The sequence below is a fragment of the Procambarus clarkii genome, chromosome 63 (genome assembly GCF_040958095.1).
Source record: "Procambarus clarkii isolate CNS0578487 chromosome 63, FALCON_Pclarkii_2.0, whole genome shotgun sequence".
NCBI classification, from domain to species: Eukaryota; Metazoa; Arthropoda; class Malacostraca; order Decapoda; family Cambaridae; genus Procambarus; species Procambarus clarkii.
Window position 1 is genome coordinate 28,516,012 of NC_091212.1, and position 21,065 is coordinate 28,537,076.

Below are 21,065 nucleotides of genomic sequence, written 5' to 3' on the forward strand. Positions count from 1 at the left end.
CCACTGTTCTCCTCGGTGGCGCCCCCTGCTAGGTCCCCGTGAGTGTACACGTCCCTGGGGTTCAGCTTTAGAAGTTTGCTTGGTAGTTTTGGGCGCCGGTTTGCAGCACCCCTGCCTGGGACTACCTGAGCGCGAGTCCTCTTAAAGTAAACGCTCAGGACCCTGGGAATCCCCTAGGGGGCGCGTGGGTCCGATGGATGTGACCCCGGAGTCCCCACTCGCTGTGTGCGAGTTTGAGGGTTGCTCGGTCCCCTTGTCTCAGGGTGACCCTCATTGTTTTTGCCTCTGCCACGCTGCCTGTTGGGTCGGTGATACTTTCGACCCTGAGTCCTGTGAGTGTTGCTGCTTGCTTGTGACTCAATTTACCCAGTCCTCTGATGATTCTATTCGGGTACAGGCGGCACGTGCGTTGCAGTCTAGGTTTCGTCTGTTGCAACGCGCTCGGTTGGTTGCTTCCCCGGATGCCCCGGGGCTGCCCCGCTTTGCTTTTCGAGACCCGGACTTGGGGGTGGGGGTCGCTTCGATCCTGGTTCAGTCCGCACCTCCTCGTCCTTCCCCTTCTGTTCGTTCTGGTCCCCCGCCCCTGCTTCCGGCCCCGAAGCGTCTGAGGGTTTCGGGGTCGGAGCAGGGGTTACTTGATCTCGAGACTCGGGCAGCTTCGGGGGTTGCCCCTTCCGGGGGGGCGGCAGAGGCATTCGAGTCTTGTCTCCCGGCCGAAGCTTCAGGGTCTGACCAGTGGGCCCCCCTTCCTCCAGCTTTTCCGGCTGCTCCGTCCTTGTCTTGTGGGGTCGGGGCTTGGGGAGAGGACTCGGCCTCGGGTCCTGTGGTGACGGACCTCGAGGCTGGGGAGGGGCTGACTTGGGGGCCTTGGGCCCCGCTGGACCCCGCCTGGGTTTTTCTTCCCACTGAGCGGGGCTTATTGTTACAAGGAGTGGGGTTTTCTTTCCCCCCCTCTGCGTACGAGTTGGATTTGGTGTCGGCCCCTCCCCGGGTACGGTTCCGTGTTCCCCCGGGTACGTCGGTTCCGTCCTTCCGGAGGTTTTCGGCTTATCGCATCCAACCTGGTGTGGTGCGAGCGGCCTTTGCAGCTTACCTCCTGCGTGACCCGGATTATGCCTCGGAAATGGATCCGTCCACGTTCAGGTTTGGGACTTCGTTCCCTTTCTGGCTCCGTTACGAGGTTCCGGAGTCGTCCTGGCTAGCAGACTGCCCCTTGTTTGGTCTGGATTCCTGGCATTCCTTCTGTCGTTCCCGCACGCTGGAGTGGCGGGAAGCTTCCACGGTGCTTCAGGTTTTCCTGGGGGGTGAACTTGAGTACCTGAATGAGTGCTTGTTTGCCCCTGCCCTTCCCCGCGATGTGGGCGTTATTCAGCTCCATGTGCAGGTTCCCTCCCTTTTGGCGGCGCTCGTGGCGGAGGACTTGCGCGCTCGGGGCCTCTTGTGTTCGGCCTTGCGGTTCTTTTCCCTCCTGGAGCTGTCTTCGGATTGGCTCGTGGAGGATGTGGGGACGCTTGGGTCCGTCCCGGGGTCCGGCACCTTGTCCTCGGCTGCGCGTTCGTCGGCTGCCTTGTTGAAGCTGTTCACGCCGATTTTGCGGGATGCGGTTTCCCTGTTCTATGCTTCCCGTCTTGCGTGTCGGCAGGCGGTGCTGGGTTCCTCCGTGGAATCTGCTTGGGCTCTGGCTCTTAGGCGTTCTTCACCTTTTTGTCCTCTCCTGTTTGGGGAGTCGGCCGTGGCGCAGTTTATTCAGGCTGCGTCGGCGGCTTGTCGTCCGATGTCGGACTTGTTGGTTTTCCGGGGGTCCCGGGGTGGGTCTTCCCGGAAAGGTCGTGCCAGGGCTCGGGGTTCCTCTCGTCGTGGTAGGCCTCTGGTGTCAGGTTTGGGGTTGGCTCCTCCTGCGGACCCTCCCTCGTCTGGTCGGCGCGGTGTTCGCGCTGTGCGGGGTTCTGGGTCTCGTAAGGGTCGCCGGCCCTTTCGCGGTTTGCCCCTTTGACGGGGCGATGGGGGGGCGGCTTGCGCTGTTCGCCCGCGCCTGGTCCCACGATTCGTGGACCTTTCGGGTCGTGTCTCGCGGCCTGCGGTGGCGTTGGGTGGCCCCTCCCCCCTTTGGGGGGTCGGGGCTGGCGGGGCAGGCTTCTTCCCCTGCGCTCTGTCGAGTCGTCTTGGAGTGGGTGCGCTTGGGCGTCGTCGAAACGACGTCGTCCCTCAGATGGGTTTCCCGTCTGTTTCCGGTTCCGAAACGGGACTGCGCGGACCTGCGGTTCATTCTGGACTTGTCCCGTCTGAACCCCTGGGTTCATTGCCCCTCCTTTCGGATGACTACGCTGTCTCAGGTTCGGCTCCTCTTGGAGCCGGGTGCTTCGATGGTGTCCCTGGACCTCCGGGACGCTTATTGGCATGTCCCGATTCATCCGCGGTTCAGGGACTGGCTCGGTTTTGTAGTGGGGCGTCTGAGTTACCGCTTTCGTTGTCTCCCGTTCGGGTTGAACCTGGCACCTCGCGTGTTCACACACCTTACACGGGTTGTGGTGGCTCGTTTGCGTCTCCTAGGTGTTCGGGTGTTGGCCTACCTCGACGACTGGCTGGTTTGGGCTCCCAGCCAGTCAGCTTGCTTGCTAGCCAGGGATTTGGTTCTTTCCCAGCTCGCCGGGTTCGGGTTCTTGGTGAACTGGAGGAAGTCCCATCTGGTTTCCTCTCAGGTTCGGACTTGGCTGGGTCTCGTGTGGGACTCTCGGACCGCCTCCTTGTCTCTCCCTCCGGAGTCTCTCCTGCGGCTGCGGTCCCGCCTTCGTCTGTTTCTGGAGGGCCCTCGGGTCACCCGGCGGTTGCTCGAGGGGCTGTGCGGGAGCCTGAACTTCGCGATGGTGGTCTACCCGCCGGGTCGGGTTTGGCTTCGACGGCTGTTCTGGTTCCTTCGGGGTTCCCCCTTCCGCCTCTCTCGCGATCGCAGAGTTCGACCCCCGGGGGACTTGCGTCGGTTGCTGCGTCACCGGCTTCCTCTTCGGGTTTTTCGGGGTTCAGTGCCTTGGCGCCTACCCGAGCCCTCGCTCGATGTGTACACGGATGCGTCGTCTCTCGGCTGGGGTTTTGTGACCAGTGCTCACCAGGCCGGCCAGGGGCGTTGGGATCCGTCCTTCCGTCGAGCTCACAGTACGGTGCGGGAGTTCGCGGCAGTGTGGTTTGCTCTGGGGAGGATTCGGGTGGCCCGCGGATCGACGATTCGGCTCCATTCGGACTGCTCTCCGGTGGTTCATTGCCTGAACCGCGGGGGTTCGATGCGGTCCTTGTCTCTTTGGGGTTGGTCGCTTCGGGTGACTCGTCTGCTGAGTTCTCGGGGTTTGGCTCTCCTGGCGGTTCACGTACGGGGCGTGTCCAACGTCTTGGCCGACGCCTTGTCTCGCTTCGTTCCCCTCTCCACGGAGTGGACGGTCGACGACGAGTCCTTCCGTTGGCTTTGCCAGACGTTCGGGCGCCCCGAGGTGGACCTCTTCGCGTCGGCGTGGTCGCGGCGTCTTCCCGTTTATGCGGCGCCCTTCCCCGATTGCGAGGCCGTCGGGGTCGATGCCTTTCGGCTCGACTGGTCGAGGTGGGGGTTCCTGTACCTCTTTCCCCCGGTTCGGCTGTTGCTCCAGGTCCTGACTCGCTTAGAGACTTACCGGGGGAGAGTTGTCCTTCTGGCCCCTTGGTGGCCGGCCCAGCCTTGGTTTCAGGCGCTGGTTGCTCGGTGTCCGAACCCGAGGGTTTTCCCGCGGCTCCGCCTCTTTCAGCAGATCGGGCCGGTACGTCACGTAGCTGGTTCGATCTTCTCCTCGAGTCTTCGCGTATGGTTTTTTTGACTCGAGTCTATCATCATCTCTATGGTGATCAGGTGGCCTCCTTGTTGGTGTCCCACCTGAGGGCTTCTTCTCGGCGGCAGTATGAAGTTTCCTGGCGGTCCTTCCGTTTCTTTTTGCGTCTTCGTCGTGTTAGCTCCTTGTCTGTTCGGGTGGTCTTGTCCTTCCTCTCGTGGTTGTTTCAGGACCGTCATCTTATGCCTAACACTGTTGCTTCGTATCGTGCGGCGCTGGCGGAGCCGCTTCAGCTTGCTTTCGGTATCGATGTTACGTCTGCGCCGTTTCGCAAGCTGTCTCGTGCATTGTTTCACCTCCGGCCTGCTCATGCGTCGCCTGAGCCGTCCTGGTCTTTGGACAGAGTGCTCGCTTTCCTTTCATCTCCTCGTTTCGTTGTGGCCCCTTCGGTCCAGGATTGTTTTTCCAAGGCACTTTTCTTGTTGGCTTTGGCCTCTGGGGGTCGGGTAGGGGAGCTTCATGCTCTCCTCCGGCGCAGGGGGTTTCTGCTCTTTTGGTCGTGGTGATAGTTTTGTTCGTTTGCAGCCGTCTCCTTCTTTTCTGGCGAAGAATGAGACTGCTGCGTTCCGGAGGGGTCCATGGGTGGTTGATGCTTGGTTGGTCAGGCCGGGGGTGCATCATGTTTTGTGTCCGGTTGCGGCGCTTCGCCGTTATTTGCGCGCCACAGCTTCTGTGTCCGGGGACGCGCTGTGGGTTGATCCGGTTTCCCTTCTTCCCTGTTCGCGGGTTCGGGTCTCTCAGGTCGTCCGCAGGGTTATTAGGTCTAGCCAGCCTGCGGTCTATCCCTGTGCCCATGACGTTCGTAAGTTCGCGGCTCTTGCTGCCGTCTTTGGGAATATGTCTTGGTCTGATATTCGAGCGCGGGGATTTTGGCGGTCGAACAGGGTCCTGGCTGCTCGTTACCTTGTGAATGTCCCTGGCCCTCGTCGGGCCTGTGTTGCTTTGGGTCGGTGGTTGCAGCCAGTTGTCTCGGCTTCGAGTTGAGGGGTGAGCGACGACCGCCTCCCGGGTAAGTCCCTCTTTTTCTGTCTGTGGGTAGTTAGCTCCGGGGAGCCGACGGGGCTCCCCCCAGAAAACCAGCGTTGAATGTAATGAAACGCCATTTTCTGGGTGAGTCCTGGAGGCTCCCCGGCATCCCTCCCTCCCTCCGGTCGGCGGTTTTTCGCGTTTTTGACATCCAGCCTCAAGAACTGAGGTGTGGGTAGCCGGCGCGGGGGGTCTGGGGCTCCCCCTTCCCCCTCCCGGGGAGGGGGGAGCTGCGCAGACAGCGGCGCGGCAGTGTGTGACGTCACACTAATTTGCTTGTTTTCGGTTGGGGAGTTCTATCCACTAGTTCGGTATTAGGTAGCAATTTTAACCAGAATAGGGGTTTGTTTTGGGGCGCTTACCTTTCTGGGTGCCTGTTCCGGTCGATGGCAGACATAGAATGCTTCCAACTACACGGGGGCTTCTATAGGCCATTGCTCCCCTTGCCTCTCTGAGGGGGCCCGGTTCTGGCCGTGGTCCCCGGTAGGCCTAAGAACTCCATACACATGACTGATGCCAAAGTCTGACATTAGCATATCAGCCTGGGATAGCTCCGGGGAGCCTCCGGGACTCACGCAGAAAATGGCGTTTCATTACATTCAACGCTGGTTTTTTGGCGATTATTTAAAGAGGATGACGCAATGCTGCGTCATGCCCGGGCGAAAGTGTTAAGTAATAATTGTAAATAAGAAGCAATAAGATGCTTATCTTAACATACTAAGAAGGTTAGGTGAAGTCAGTGTTTTCTATGAAGCTTTTCAAGGTAAACTAAAATATTCACAATCAATTAGTATGTCACATATGCACTTATTAAATAAGCCAATATTGACTATAAGCAAGTGCGAGAACGGGTTGCGTTTCGGCACCAGAAACAGGTGGGAAACCTACCTGAGGGACAGGGTCGTTTCGACCACACCCAAGTGCACCCACTCCAAGATGACTTGAAGAGCAGGAAAAGCATGCCCTGCTAGCCCCGAACCCCCGAAAGGAGAACAAGCCACCCAACGCCACCACAGGCCGGATGACACGACCGAAAAGGCCCACAAATCATGATACCAAGTGTGGGCAAACAGAGCGAGCTTCCCCTCCCCCCCCATCGCCCCATCATTGGGGCGAACCGCAAAAGGGCCGACGACCATTACGAGAAACCAAGCGCCATACAGGGCGATCACCACACCGACCAGACAATGCCGGCACCGAAGGCAATGTCGGCTCAGAAACTGGCACCAATAGCTCACATCAACCAGCAGAACCCTGAACCCTGGCACATCCCCTCCGAGACTGTCAAGAATGACCACCCTGGAGAACCAACAAGTCCAACATAGGACGACAACTAGAGAAAGCCGCTTGCAGAAACTGCGAGACCGCAGCCTCTGCAAACACCAATGGACAAAATGGAGATGAAAACCTAAGAGCCAAGGCCCAAGCAGATTCCACAGAGAGGGCGAGCACAGCCTGACAGCACGCGAGGCAAGAAACAAAAAACAGAGACACTGCCTGTTTCAGGATAGGTGAAAAAAGCTTCAACAGTACACCCGACGCCCTAGCTGCCGAAGTCAGCACCCCAGACGAAGGCCCGGCACTCAATGCCTCCACATTCTTCTCAAGCCAGGCAGAAGACTGCTTGAGAAGGGGAAAAGAAAAGTAAGACCGAAGCCAAATGCCCACGGGTGCGCAAATCCTCCGCAACCAATGATGCAGAAAGAGAAGGAACCTGCACGTGAAGCTGTAAAAAGTCAACATTCCGAGAAAGCACGGGGGCGTGCAACCACGCATTAAGGCGCTCAAACTCGGCCCCCGGGTAAACCTGCAGAACTGTAGAAGTTTCACGCCAATCAAGTGTGCGGGTCGACAGAACCCATGCCCCGCCCCCAACGAAAATAATGGGCAGTCTGCCAGCCAGGAAGACTCCAGAACCTCCAAACGCACCCACATCCGGGAAGAAGAACCGAACTCAAAAAGAGTTTGAAAAAGAAAAGATCCATAACAGAGGCATAAACCAGGTCTCACAAGAGGTATGCAGCAAGAGCCTCCCGAACCTCCTTCGCAGAGATACGAGAAGTAGAAAACCTCTGGAAAGACAGAGCCGAGGTACCTAAAGGGGCCCGGAACCGAACCCGGGGAGGTGCCGAACCCAAATCATACTCATACAGGGAAGAGGGGTAAGAAAAACCCCTCCCCCTGCAACAATAAACCCCACAAGGAAGGTAAAAGCATCCAAGCGTGGTCAAAGGGGACCCAAGGCCCCCAGGTCGACTCCTCCCTAGCCCTGAGATCCCCCAAGTCAGAACCCGGGGCAGAGTCGTCCTCCAAACTCTCTACCCCTGAAGAAAAGGCAGAGTCCAGGGTAAAGGCAGACAAGAAGGGGGCCTGCTGGTGGGACCCAGAAGCCTCAGCAGGAGGAACCGGCTCAAATGTCTCCGTCTCTGACCCAAATGGAGCACCCCAAAAGCCAACTAAGTCCTGTGTCGAATCCGAAACCCTCAGACGTTTGGGAGCCGGACACAGGGGGGGAAGGTGGAGGATGAACAACAGGGAAAGGACCAGGGAGCGCGGACGGAACCAAAACCGAAGTGACTAACGCCCCCAGGTCCGGGTCCCTAAAACCAAAGTGGGACAGCCGCGGGGCAGCAGCGAGGCATCCGAGTGGGAAACCAACCAAACGCGCTGCAGTAATCTAAGCTGAACATGCAACGCGGATGCTGCTTGTACCCTAACAGCAACATCATCAGAATAAAACTGGAGTTCAAGCAGAAAACATGACTCGCAAGACTCCAAGTCAAAGGTGATGTTGACCCAACATGCAGCATGACAGAGGCAAAACAGGTGACAGGTCACCCTGAGACAAGGGTACACAGCAACCTTCAAACCCGCACAAGGCAGGCTGGAACTCCGGAGGCATCCATGGGTCCACCATGCCCCGACAGGGTTTTCCAGGGCCCGTAGGGTAACAACTACGGGAAGCCCGGGCAAGGTATTGCTAACCGGTTAAACACCCAAACTAACAATGGGTAGATGACAACACTGAAACCCCTGCGACTTGTACAAGTATGGGAGCTTAGCAGAGGGCCACCAAAACAGTATCAGGGAACTATTGTCCCAGATACAATAGTTCATAGTTACAACTAGGCAGACCCCTACCATGCAAACAAAAACAAAACAAAAGAAAAAACCCACAAAAGTACACCTTTCCCAGAAGCAACAGGAACCGGTCGCCACGTAGGTGGCAGGTAGCACAACACCTTGAATCCCTAACCAGCACAACACCACTCCCTACCCAAGGCGAAACAAGGGCCCCCAAGCCCCAACTGGCTCCAAGGGCGAGGCAAATGCCGAGCAGCAAGAACTCCTACAGGAGCGGTTCCCAAACGCCCCAGGGTAGATAACCCTGGCACGCAGGGGCAGTACTCACAGGACACTTAGGGAAGGAAGCCCCTAAGCGCATGCAACCCCAGCACTGATGTGGTACTCCTGGCCACCATACATCACAACAAGACAGTAGAGAACGCCACACAGCCAAACACCCCCCAGGAATTTGAAGCCAGAGAAGCATCTGTCCCGGTTGACATTAGCTTACGAATTGGAGTGATAGGCAGCCGGCGCGGTGAGGTCCAGAGGGCCCCCCTCCCTATCTCAGGGAGGGGAGGACTACGCAGACGAGCGGCGCGGCAGTAAAGTGTGATGTTTGCTTTTTGGCTTGTTTCCTTGGGATTGTAGGAAGTTTCTACCTCTCTGTTTGGTTTTTTGTTTTAGTTTCTTACCATGTGGGGTTTGTTTTAATATGCCTACCTTTCTGGGTGCCTAACCCAGTCGATGGCAGATAAGGAAAAAAAAACCAACCACAGGGGGGTTTTCCAGGGCCATTGCTCCCTGAAACCTCTTTGAAGGGCCCAGGTTCCGGCTTTGGTCCCTGGTAGGTCTGAACTCCATCGCCAATGTCCCGGTCTAATGTAAAAGTACATTAGCCCAATAAACTCCAGGGAAAAACTTCCCACAGAAAAATCATGGTGGTGTTTGAGTCAGATGAAGACAAAAGACAAGGAACCAATTCGTGAGGTCAAGCAACACTGGAACGTTACCAAAAATACTCAATTAAGGAAGCAAATTTACAACTGGGCTGAAGTTTGGGATGAAGTTAAAGAGTCTACATTAAGAAATTGTTGGAAAAAACTCCTGTTGCTTAATCATGCTGATGAAGAAATGAATTTTGAAGGATTTTCAAATGAAATTTATCAAGAACTATGTGACGCTGGTGAGGTGGAGGTGACGCTGAACTCAAGATAATTCAAGATGTGGAGGAGTGGTTAGATATTGATGCAGTCGATCCACCCATTGGTTATTTAACAGATGATGAGATTATACAAAATGTTACCGGCACTGTTGACGACGACGGAGAGGAAGATGAGGATGAGCATGATAGCAGGTTACAATCTGCTACGTGTGCTGATGCATTGTTACATGTTGAAAAACTCCTTGATATTGTTTTGCAATCTAACAGTCCAGACCCACCAGGCACTTTAGGCACTTTTTATCAAAATTTAAGGATGATGAAAGATATTTGTCTCAAGGTATGACAAAAAGGAAGGAAACACATGAAAATGAGTCAATATTTCAAGAACTAGTAGCAGAAAATCAACCAGCACAGCCGTACCCAGCACGAGCCTAGTTGTACCCAGCACCAGCACAGCCACAACAGCCAGCACCAGCTCAGAAGCAGCTGAAGTAAAGACAGCAGCAGCGAGCACCAGCAAAGCTGATGCAAACATCTAAGAACATCGTGTGTGGAGTGTATAGTTAGAACAAGTACAAGTTAGAATGAAGTACATAGTGCAAGTGTTAAAATGTAGGTTGCAGTAATTTTAGTGTACAATAGTTTTCATAAACTGTATTGTAGTACTCAACATACAGCAGAACTACTTAATCAATACAGTGCTAACGGCATAATACACTACAGTACGTACTTGCTGTACAGCTTTCACAACTCTATGAGACTTCAAGATGGACATAACTCCAACGATAAAATAAATAACAAATGAAACAGTATTTTTTAGTATGGAAGTAATATATAGGTACAGTACATAATATGATAATGCATTTTTATTGCGAACAAGAAAAAAAGACATTGATGCAAACGCCTCCTGAAGGTTACCTCTTGCAACGAATCCAATCCTGCAACGAAATGGGATTGGTCCCATATAATGCGTTGAATCGAGGTTGTACTGTACTGTACACTCATTATATAACAAAATATGGCTAAAAAAAACAAATTACTAGTCTAACCAGATTCTCATAAAATTAGGTAAATATTTCTGACACAAAATATTTTTCACAGTATTATCTCATAATAAATATACAGTAATGTGTTTATCAAAAACTGACCCCAGTCGTGCTGTTGTATGCATATTGCATCTCTGCACTTCAATCAATAATTATATGCATCCCAAGTTGTCACACACATCAATGACTTAGATAAGAATATTACATCCACATCATTAAATTTGCAGATGATACTATGATATATGGTAAAACAGGAAAAGAGAGAGAATGAAATTGAGGCTATATAGGCTATATCCATATGAACTCCTCAATTGGTTGGAAGACTGGCAAATACTTTTAATATAAAAAATACAAGACCTTGCATGTGGGAAATAACAATGCATATCACAACTACCAAACCAACAACATTACTCTGCAGCAGATTGATAAAGAAAAAGAAAAGGACCTTGGAGTGAGAAGCCGAGAAGCCACCAATCACTGAAAGTTGCACAAGTGGGAGCAATAGCCATCCCCCCTCCGTCCCAACAGAAGTGTTGAATGTAATGAAACTCCATTTTCTGGGTGAAACCCAGAGGCTCCCCGGAGCTTACTAGGCTGATATGCTAATGTCAGACTTTGGCCTCAGTCATGAGTATGGAATTCTGTGGGCCTACCAGGGACCACAATCCAGAACCTGGCCCCCTCAAAGAAGCCTGGGGAGCAATGGCCTATAGAAAACCCCCTGTAGTTGAAGGCATTCTATGTCTGCCATCGACCGGGTCAGGCACCCACAAAGGTAAGTATTCCAAAACAAACCCCTATTCTGGTGAAATTATTGCTACCAAAAGCCAAACAAGTGAATAGAACTCCCCTAAAAGAAACTAGCAAATGATTGTGACGTCACACGCCGCAGTCTGCTCAGCTCCCCCCTCCCTGGTAGGAGGAAGGGGGAGCCCCAGACTCCTCACGCCGGCTATCCACCCGTCAGTTCTGAGGCTGGATGTCAAAACACAAAAAAAAAACGCTGACCGAGGGAAGGGAGGGATGCCGGGGAGCATCCGGGTCTCACTCATAAAATGGCGTTTCATTACATTTAACGCTGGTTTTCTGGGGGGAGCCCCGTTGGCTCCCCAGAGCTAATTTGCTGGAGATACGATGCTACAGTGCGTCCATATCCGGGACCACCTCCACTCCCAAAGGAACGAATTGTACATACAGTATTTGTCCCTTTGAGACTACAGGAGTAGATTTCACAGGAGCACTAACACTAACAGGCACCAAGGACAAAAAACCAGTAAAGGGATATATCTGTCTTTTCACTTGTGCCACAACAAGGGCAGTCCATCTAGAAGTGACTCCCGATATGAGTGCCGAGGCATTCTTACAGGCTTTCCACAGGTTTGCTTCATGTAGATCCTGTCCTAAGTTAAGATCTTAGACAATGGGTCCAACTTAGTTGCAGGAGAAGCCTGTCTGAGGAAAATCTGGACACACCCAAAGGTGTGCATGGCCCTAAATCAACGGCAGTGCCACTGGAAATTCATATCACCCAGAGCACCATGGCACAGAGGCTTCTATGAATGCATAATTGGTACGGTGAGACGTTCTCTACGGAAAACCCTACACCGCCAAAAGATTGACCTACAGGAGCGCCAAACCGTCGCCATAGAGATAGACGCTCGAGTTAATAACCGACCACTTACCTACCTCTCTGATGATGTTTTGCAGCGCGAACCATTTAAGTCCAGCTCATCTGATGTATGGGAGACCTCTCAGAACCCTAGTGTCCCTTACGGACAAGGAACCAGAGGATCCTTCATATGTCAGAGAGAGTGATTTGATTCAACGTTTCAAACATCTATCGTGGGTGATAAGTTGGTGGAATGACATATGGACTCGAGAATACCTTACTGCTCTGAGGGAGTATCATTACAGGGCAAATAACCCCTACAATAGAATTAACTTGAACCCTGGTCACATAGTTCTGGTGGACAGCGATAGGCCATGCTCAGAGTGCCCTATAGTCCAAATCATCTCTGTTCATCCAGACAGTCAGGAAATCTTAAGAATAGTGAAAGTAAAATGCCAAGGCAACACTACTCTCAAAACATTAGAGAAATTAGTTCCTTTAGAACTGGCAGGAAAAGAAAACGTTCAACGACTTCCAGCACCCAAAGAGCCAGTAAGGGACGTCCGTCCCGAGCGGTCTGCTGCACAACGAAGTAAACTCAAATTAAAGCAACACTATAATTCTGAAGGAGAGGAATAAAGTGTTCGCAGTCCTTACTCCGACCCGTTTCCCCCCCCCCCCCCCCCCGGAATTATGTCGGAAATCCGACACACATAATAACTAAGTTTCCCATGATAGGAAAAGAGAATGGGTGATTCTGTGACGTCATCGATGCCACGTATTTATATCAACTCTAATTTCTTTTAAACGACAGTCTAGTGTTTAAACTTAATAAAAAAGTGTTCACTAGGACTGAATATAATTTCCAACAACAAGAAGTACAGCTTGACTCCCTTGCTACTGTTAAATAAAATCAGAAGTAGAACCAAAACATTGGAACAAGGAGGGAGGCAGCGGCCCCACAGAATCATAACAACATGAAACGAGTGCTCCTGAGAGTTGTGACACGAGTCTCGCATGACAGACATCATTCTTTGTCCTAAGGGAACTACAACAGCAACACCTCTACCAGATTAGGAGCACTTGAGTATCCGACTGCTTTATAATTTATACGATTGGTACATCAAGTAGCATAGATTAAGTAGCCGATTATGAGAGAGCTTAGAGCTCAAATCAAGTATGTACTCAGCACTATACATCTCCTCTTATTCATGTCATACCTGTACCCTATATGTTAATGTACAATACTAATGTTAAACATCCCAAACAGGCAATTACAAGGGAAGTTACTGAAGCAGGAAGCTGGCCCCCAATATAATAGTGATTTTACTCTGTTGTACACCAACCTTGCAGGCATCCGGATAGCTGCCATTACGTGGCACTCTGAGGCACAGGGCCACACCCTTATCTGAAGTAACAACATAGTCAGCCTAATTGGGCCATTACAACCACTGAGCTAAGGCTTATTTATTTTATACTGTAGATAGATTAACTATAAGTATAATTTCTGTAGATTAGACCACCATATGTGGCATGATTTATAATTTACATATTAAAGACTAGGTAAACAATTTGTGGTTTATGAAGGATCCACTTCAAAGTGGGTTAAGCCACAAATTGTCCCCCCAACTGTGTGTGATAAGTTCTAGCAGCTGAATCAGAATATACAGTCCACTAACTCAGTACTAACTAAGAACTAACTCAGAAGAAAAATAATATAATATTAACCCTTAAACTGCGCAACGCGCCTGCAGGCTCACGTCTGGTTTGCGCAACGCGCCTCCGGGTATTTGTATTTTTCACGTTCCATTCAAAACTCCCGCGGCTACATGGGGTTCACATCAGCTTCCTCAGGGCTCTTGTAAACAGACGCCATCTTTAAAAAAAATCGTGGTCCACATTCCCGGGTGTGGGAGCCTCAGTAGTGTGTGAGCAACCAAGGCTGGCGCTCGCAGCATGAGCGCACAGCACTGCTGTTCAGCATGTGACCACAGCATCGCCTAATAATGCCAAAATATATATATAACTTGTATTATTTAGCTATGATAGTGTTATATTAGAGCCTGAGTGTGATAATGACTGGGTACAATGTTCAAATATCAGTGATTCAATGCTGTTCACGATGTTCACAGCGCTAGCCACAGCACCACAGCATTATTTCGTTCATCTAGGAATCTTCAAATGATTTCTAAGGTTCCTTTTCAAAATAAACGTGTGGTCAATTATTCATTTACAGGAATTAGTGACCAGGATTGTGATAATAGCAGGATTGTGGTTATAATTAGCGTTGTGCGTAGTATTGTGGAAGGAGGAATTTTGATGAGGGAGGGCGAGAATTGAGGTAGCCTCATTGTGTGTGTGTGGCTGCCACTCTTGTTTTGCTCACCATACTAGCTTATTGGTTCGCTATGGGCAACACATATGTACATGGGTATATATAGTGTGTGTATATAGTGTAAGAACAGCAACAGGAGAATGTTGAGAGGAGCTATTTCGGTGAGGGAGGTGACGTAATCGTAGCGTCGTCTGCTGTGTGATTTTTCATGCAGTGTATGGTGGCCACTGTACTGTTTGGACACAATACCGGCTTACTTGCATAGTTCTGGTAAATAAAACATGTAGATAGGTATATAGAACATGTGTAATAAGAACTATAATAATATGGTGGGAGGAACAATGTTGGCGAGTAAGATGTTGGAGTGAGGGAGACTGGCTGGGTGTGGCTGCTCTCACTCGAGGTGTTCTGAATGTGTTCATGGTCAAATGCTCCTATTGGCCCATACGAGGCAGCTGCTATTGGCCCATACGAGGCAGCTGCTATTGGCCCATACGAGGCAGCTGCTATTGGCCCATACAAGGCAGCTGCTATTGGCCCATACAAGGCAGCTGCTATTTGGCCCATACGCGGCAGCTGCTATTTGGCCCATACGAGGCAGCTGCTATTGGCCCATACGAGGCAGCTGCTATTGGCCCATACGAGGCAGCTGCTATTGGCCCATACGAGGCAACTGCTATTGGCCAATACGAGGCAGCTGCTATTGGCCCATACGAGGCAGCTGCTATTGGCCCATACGGGGCAGCTGCTATTGGCCCATACGGGGCAGCTGCTATTGGCCCATACGGGGCAGCTGCTATTGGCCCATACGAGGCAGCTGCTATTGGCCCATACGAGGCAGCTGCTATTGGCCCATACGAGGCAGCTGCTGTTGGCCCATACGGGGCAGATGCTGTTGGCCCATACGAGGCAGCTGATATTGGCCCATACGAGGCAGCTGCTATTGGCCCATATGAAACAGCTGCTACGCGGTGTTCTGAATGTGTTGATGGTGAATGTATATAGTGTGTGACAGTGTATAGTGTGTAAATAGATTGTATATATACACAAATTAGCATGATACATAGTAAATATGTGCTGCATATGTGCGCACAAGTTTCATGCACGTAACACAGTGTCTACGGACAGTACGGATGTTGTACTGCGATATTATAGTGTACGTGTGTATTATACATTGGATTGGCACATAAAAACAATGAAAATGTATTTGGAAAGGTGCGCAAAAAATGAACGAAAATATATTCGCGGCAACTCGTGCACCCCGCCCCGAGCGCCCCACCGCCCCCGAGAGCTTACGGCACGGGCGCACGGGGAATGATGACGTCACGCCCCAACTTCCGGACCCCATAGCAGCCAAAGTAAGTACAATTTCGACTTTTTTTTTACATACCCATACTGAGGGAAGGGTTTTTGACACTTTAAAAAGAAAAAAGAATTTTTTCCAGAGAATTTATTTCCTGCGCACTGCGGGGGTGTCACATTTGGAGGCAACGCAGTTAAGGGGTTAAAGTCAATTAAAAAAATAAAATACTGTAAAGTAAATATTTAATATTCATAAAAAGAAAAAGAATAAAACCTGCTAGGATTTTCCCACAACAATAGCCAGGGTGAACTGGAGCAAAGTTACATACAAAGAACAAATATCACACGACTCTAGGTCAAAGAAACATCAACCCGACAGGCAGCATCGCAGGGGCACAACGGGTAACTGTCACCCTGAGAGCAACCAGCAACCTCGCACAAAGCGACAGAGGACTCAGGGGTCACATTCATCGGACCATATAGCCCCCGCGGGGTTTCCCAGGGCCCTTAGCCTTGGTAACACACTAGGGGAAGCCCAGGCAGGGTACTGCAAACTGGTGCCCAAAACTACCGAGCAAACTTCTAAAGCTGAACCCCCAGGACATGTCCATTCACAGGGGCCAAGCAGGGAGTACCACTAAAACTCAAATATAGAAAAAAGGGACCCAAGGAAGCAGGGGGCAACCAAAGCCAACCCCCCCTCCCCCCCACCTGGCAGGAAAACAAAAACAAAAGAAAAACCCCACAAGAAAACAAAGTACCTAGGCGGAACAGAGCCGGACACTATAATAGGTGATAACTAGCTGTGCAGTACCCTGCGCCCCTACCACTGACAAAAACTACCTCCTACCCAGAGGCAAACAAGGGCAACAAGACCCAAGCTGACTCCAAGGGCGGCCAAGTACCGATCAGTAAAAAGCACAGCAGAGGTAGACCCCAAGATGACTTGTGGAAGGTTGTCCCAAGCCCCAAGGGCAGTACTTACTTGGCACCTAGGGAAGGTAACCCTAGGTGCATGCAGCCCAAGTACCGTAGAATATTAACTGAGAAGGCACAGTAACTGAGAACAAAACTGGAGGCAGAGGCACCCAACCAGCCAGTATCACATCAGCCAAGAACTACCAGTTGGATCGCCGGTGTGAGGGGTCTGGAACTCCCCCTTCCCCCTCCCGGGGAGGGGGGGGGGTTGCGCAGCCAGCGGCGTGGCAACGTGATGATGTCATGCTGGTTGCTAGTTTTCATTTGGGGAGTTCTGTCCACTTGTTCAGCTTTCGATAGCAATTTTTCACCAGAATAGGGGTTTGTTTTGGGAGGCCTACCTTTCTGGATGACAGACCCAGTCATTGGCAGACATAGAATGTTTCCAACCACACGGGGGTTTTCTATAGGTCATTGATCTTCGTGCCTCTCTGAGGGGGTCAGGTTCCTGTCTCGTGATCCCTGGTAGGCAAGAACTCCATGCACTTTGACTGATGCCAGAATGCTAATAGTTATATATCAGCCTGGATAGCTCGGGGAGCTGACAGGGCCCCCCCTCCCACCCTCAGAAAGGGTAGTTACCCTTTCACCAGTTACCTCTGGTTCACCCTCATTTGAACTATTGCATCCAAGCATAGGGACCTCATCTTCTGAAAGGACATACATTGGAACCTCGACTTACGAATTTTTTGAGTTACAACCCCAATTTCATCGGATAATTCTACTCGACTTACGACCTTTGCATCGACTTGTAACTTTGTTGATACACATATGGGTCGACGAAGCGACCCATATATGTATCAGGTGACCTGGTGACACGGGCGACCCTGCTTCAGTGTAGCAGACCGCTTGCTTAGTGACAATCGCGCTTTAATTCTTTGTAAAGAATTTCATAGTTTTCCAGCTTTTTAGTTTTCTAAACATTCAGAGACAATTCTATAATGAATGTTCCAACGATGTGTAAATATTTCATTCAAGATTATCTGCTACCAGAAATTTTAGCCAAATATCCCCAGTTTGCTAACTGTAGGTAGTAACTAAGTGACTGTAACCTATCCACTGCTGCCCACTGGATGGCGGGCGGGGGGTGCAGGACAAACATATCAATTGTGACACTAGCTCTCCACATATGTCAGTTGCTTAACCACTGTGCTGCGCCAACCGAGAAATCTCGTTCTGAGAGTTGTACTTTTTTTTTTAATTAGGCTATATTTAAATGTTTTTTAATGTTTTCATCACTCTTTGTGTTTTGAAATGAAAATGGTTGAGTTTGGAAACATTTTGACATTAACTTTACCTGAACATTTATAAAAACAACAAAAATATGTCCTTAACAATTGCACTATGAAGTTTTTGCCAAAAACAGGTGTGCAGTGCAGGGGTTAATTTAGAAACTGTACTTGTGATCGATCTCGAACCCATTGATGATGTGACGACTTATACTGAATTTTGTAACTAGCTCATCAAGATTGTAACTTGCTTAGCTAAATGAATTGTGGGGTTCAGTTCCTGAGCCCATTATGTGCCTCTGTAACCCTTTCCACTACCGCCCACAAGATGGGTATGAGGTGTATAATAAATGAACTAAACTAAACATAAAAGTTATTATTATACACCATGCCATGGGTTCCTCAGTAATTAAGAAGTGTGCAGTATGGGAAGCAATGCAAAGTTTTGTTGAAACGACTCACCCAAATCAAACTGCAGTAGGCAGTTGCCTTAACCTTTTCAATGATACTGTGATGCCTCCCTACAGATAAATGTTAAAACGTAGGGAAAAAATAAGTCTCTATGGAAAAGTGCTTAGTGAGAGAAACAAGCAGTGAGCCACAACCATGTCCTAGTGGTATGCAGGCAAAACATAGGAGAGAGAGTACCCCAGAGAAGTCATCACTGTCTGATGTGAAATTATGCTACATTGTACCTGTTGATAACCCCTCAAATTTTATTTTAATGTACCTACTAATCTTTGTCAAATTTTCTTACAATGTACCTGTTAAATTTTTTTTCAATTTTGCTAGAAATTACCTACTTAAAATTATCTGTTGGATTAAGAACCTGCCCGAAACACTATGCATGCTAGTGGCTTTACAGGAATGTAAAATCATCAATGCTATGTACTCTCATAAACCCAATGTACCTTCTTGTATAAATAAATAAATGTTATAATGGAAGGGGACTCCCCTTCCAAACAATAACTCCTCTCCGCCTCCCCCCCTCCTCACCGTCTTCCATACACCAACAAGAGTCATTAATAAAGGTGAGCTATAAATTGTACATACTATAATACAAAATGTATGTATATTATGTATGAAATGTATTTTGAAGTTAATATATTTGGGAGTGTGAAATGGATTATTCAATTTACATTATTTCTTATGGGAAAATTCGTTTAGAGAGACCCGTCTCTGAGAACTGATTAAATTCATAAATGGAGGGGGCCACTGTACCTGCTGTGGATGAAATTTCTATACCAGGAGACAAAAACCATCCTAGAACTAAGGTGACTCTCATACCATGAACAGATGAGGACCACAGGGCTAACAACATTGCAAATCACACATGAGAGGGTTGATATCATCAAAACTTTTAAAATACTGAGCAGTTTGGAAGATATTGATCCATATCATTCTTTAAAAAGTCAGATGTAACACAAACAGGGAGCAATGGTTTCAAGCTCAACAAACCACAATGCAGGGCAGAAAATAAGAGATGCTTCCATTGGGTTATAAATCCATGGAACTGCCTACCCGCTGAAGCTGTGAATACCAAAACATTGCTGCAATTCAAAATCCATCTGGAAAAAATCATCAGGACAAATGGAGGTACCTTCGATAAGCCACTGGCTTCCTGTCATTATCGAGGCTACTAGAGAGACAGTGGCCCTCAAGTAAACGAATTCAACTTAATATCATTATGTTAGTCTTAATATTACCAATTATTTATATACAAAATGTACAAATTTTGTGCCCAAAATGGCAGAGATATCTGGGTGCGATCAGTATTGTGTACGATGTCTCATATCCACTGATACCATATTATCACCACCTGAGTCCCAATGACACCATCACCTGAGCCCCACTGACACCATCATCTGAGCCCCACTGACACCACCAACCTGAGGTGGCCTTATTAGCCCCACTGACACCACCACCTGAGCCCTCACTGACACCACCCCCTGAGCCCCCACTGACACCACCACCTGAGCCCCACTGACACCATCTAAGCCTCACTGACACCGTCCCCTGAGCCTCACTGACACCACCCCCTGAGCCCCACTGACACCATCTAAGCCTCACTGACACCGCCCCCTGAGCCTCACTGACACCACCCCCTGAGCCCCCACTGACACCACCCCCTGAGCCCCACTGACACCACCCCCTGAGCCCCACTGACACCATCTAAGCCTCACTGACACCACCCCCTGAGCCTCACTGACACCACCTCCTGAGCCCCCACTGACACCACTCCCTGAGCCCCACTGACACCACCCCCTGAGCCTCACTGACACCACCCCCTGAACCCCCACTGACACCACCACCTGAGCCCCCACTAACACCATCCCCTGAGCCCCCACTGACACCACCCCCTAAGCCCCACTTACACCACCTAAGCCCCCACTTACACCACCCCCTAAGCCCCACTTACACCACCTAAGCCCCCACTTACACCACCCCCTGAGCCCCACTGACACCACCCCCTCAGCCCCACTGACACTACCCCCAGAGCCCCCACTGACACTACCCCCAGAGCCCCCACTGACACTACCCCCAGAGCCCCCACTGACAGCATCTAAGCCTCACTGACACCACCCCGAGCCCCACTTACACCACCCCCTGAGCCCCCACTGACACCACCAAAGCCCCACTGCCACAATCTACATCAGTCTCAAATATAAACATTATAAAAGCCCAATAAACTCAGGTACCTGTACACAACTTGAGTGACGGGATCAGAGAGCCAAAGCCTCCCCCTCGCCAGCACAAGTAGGTGAGTAGCTTCAGCCCGGGACCGGTACACTATCTCCTCTCAGACTCTTGCTCACCTCCACACCTACTCTCCTCCCACTACTGATACACCGGCTTCAATTTTTCTCGTCAACTAACGCCAAGATTGGCAGGTAACTTGATATATTGTAGGTGGTAGAGGAAGGAGAAGAGAATATCTCAGCCATGCAGCTGGTCCGTGTTGTTGTTGTTAGAGCAGCCCGAGTTGGGCTCCTCAACATCACCCCCCCCCCCCCCCCGATAAACTACGTGCCCAACTTGGAATTTACGTTTATATTTATTTTCATATTTATTTATTTATTTATTTATTTATTTATTTATTTATTTATTTATTTATTTATTTATATACAAAACGTACATTGGGTTTATGAAAGTACATAGCATATTAAAAGGCAGCCAGGAGTAGCGAGTGAAGGCAGCCAGTAGAGAGTGAAGGCAGCCAGGAGTAGAGAGAGAAGGCAGCCAGGAGTAGAGAGAGAAGGCAGCTAGGAGTAGAGAGAGAAGGCAGCCAGGAGTAGAGAGAGAAGGCAGCCAGGAGTAGAGAGATAAGGCAGCCAGGAAAAGAGAGAGAAAGCAGTCAGAAGTAAAGAGGGAATTAAGGCAGGTAGGAGTAGAAAGAGGAAGCAGCCAGGAGTAGAGAGTGAAGGCAGCCAGGAGTAGAGAGTGAAGGCAGCCAGGAGTAG

At 50.1% G+C, this 21,065-nt stretch overlaps 1 protein-coding gene across 5 annotated transcripts in view; it reads right to left on the minus strand.

Annotated features, from left to right (window-relative positions):
• The window catches only part of CysRS-m (cysteine--tRNA ligase-like protein, mitochondrial), a 156,107-nt gene extending 135,508 nt beyond the window's left edge, over positions 1-20,599 (minus strand). For 2 of the 5 annotated variants that reach the window (XR_011223584.1, XM_045760549.2), the window contains exon 1: positions 20,304-20,599. The gene's annotated coding sequence lies outside the window, so the exon portion shown is untranslated. The remainder of the gene's footprint in view (positions 1-20,303) is intronic. The other 3 variants (XM_045760550.2, XM_045760548.2, XM_045760547.2) reach the window with 2 other exon arrangements.
• Between the last annotated feature and the right edge of the window lie 466 nt (positions 20,600-21,065).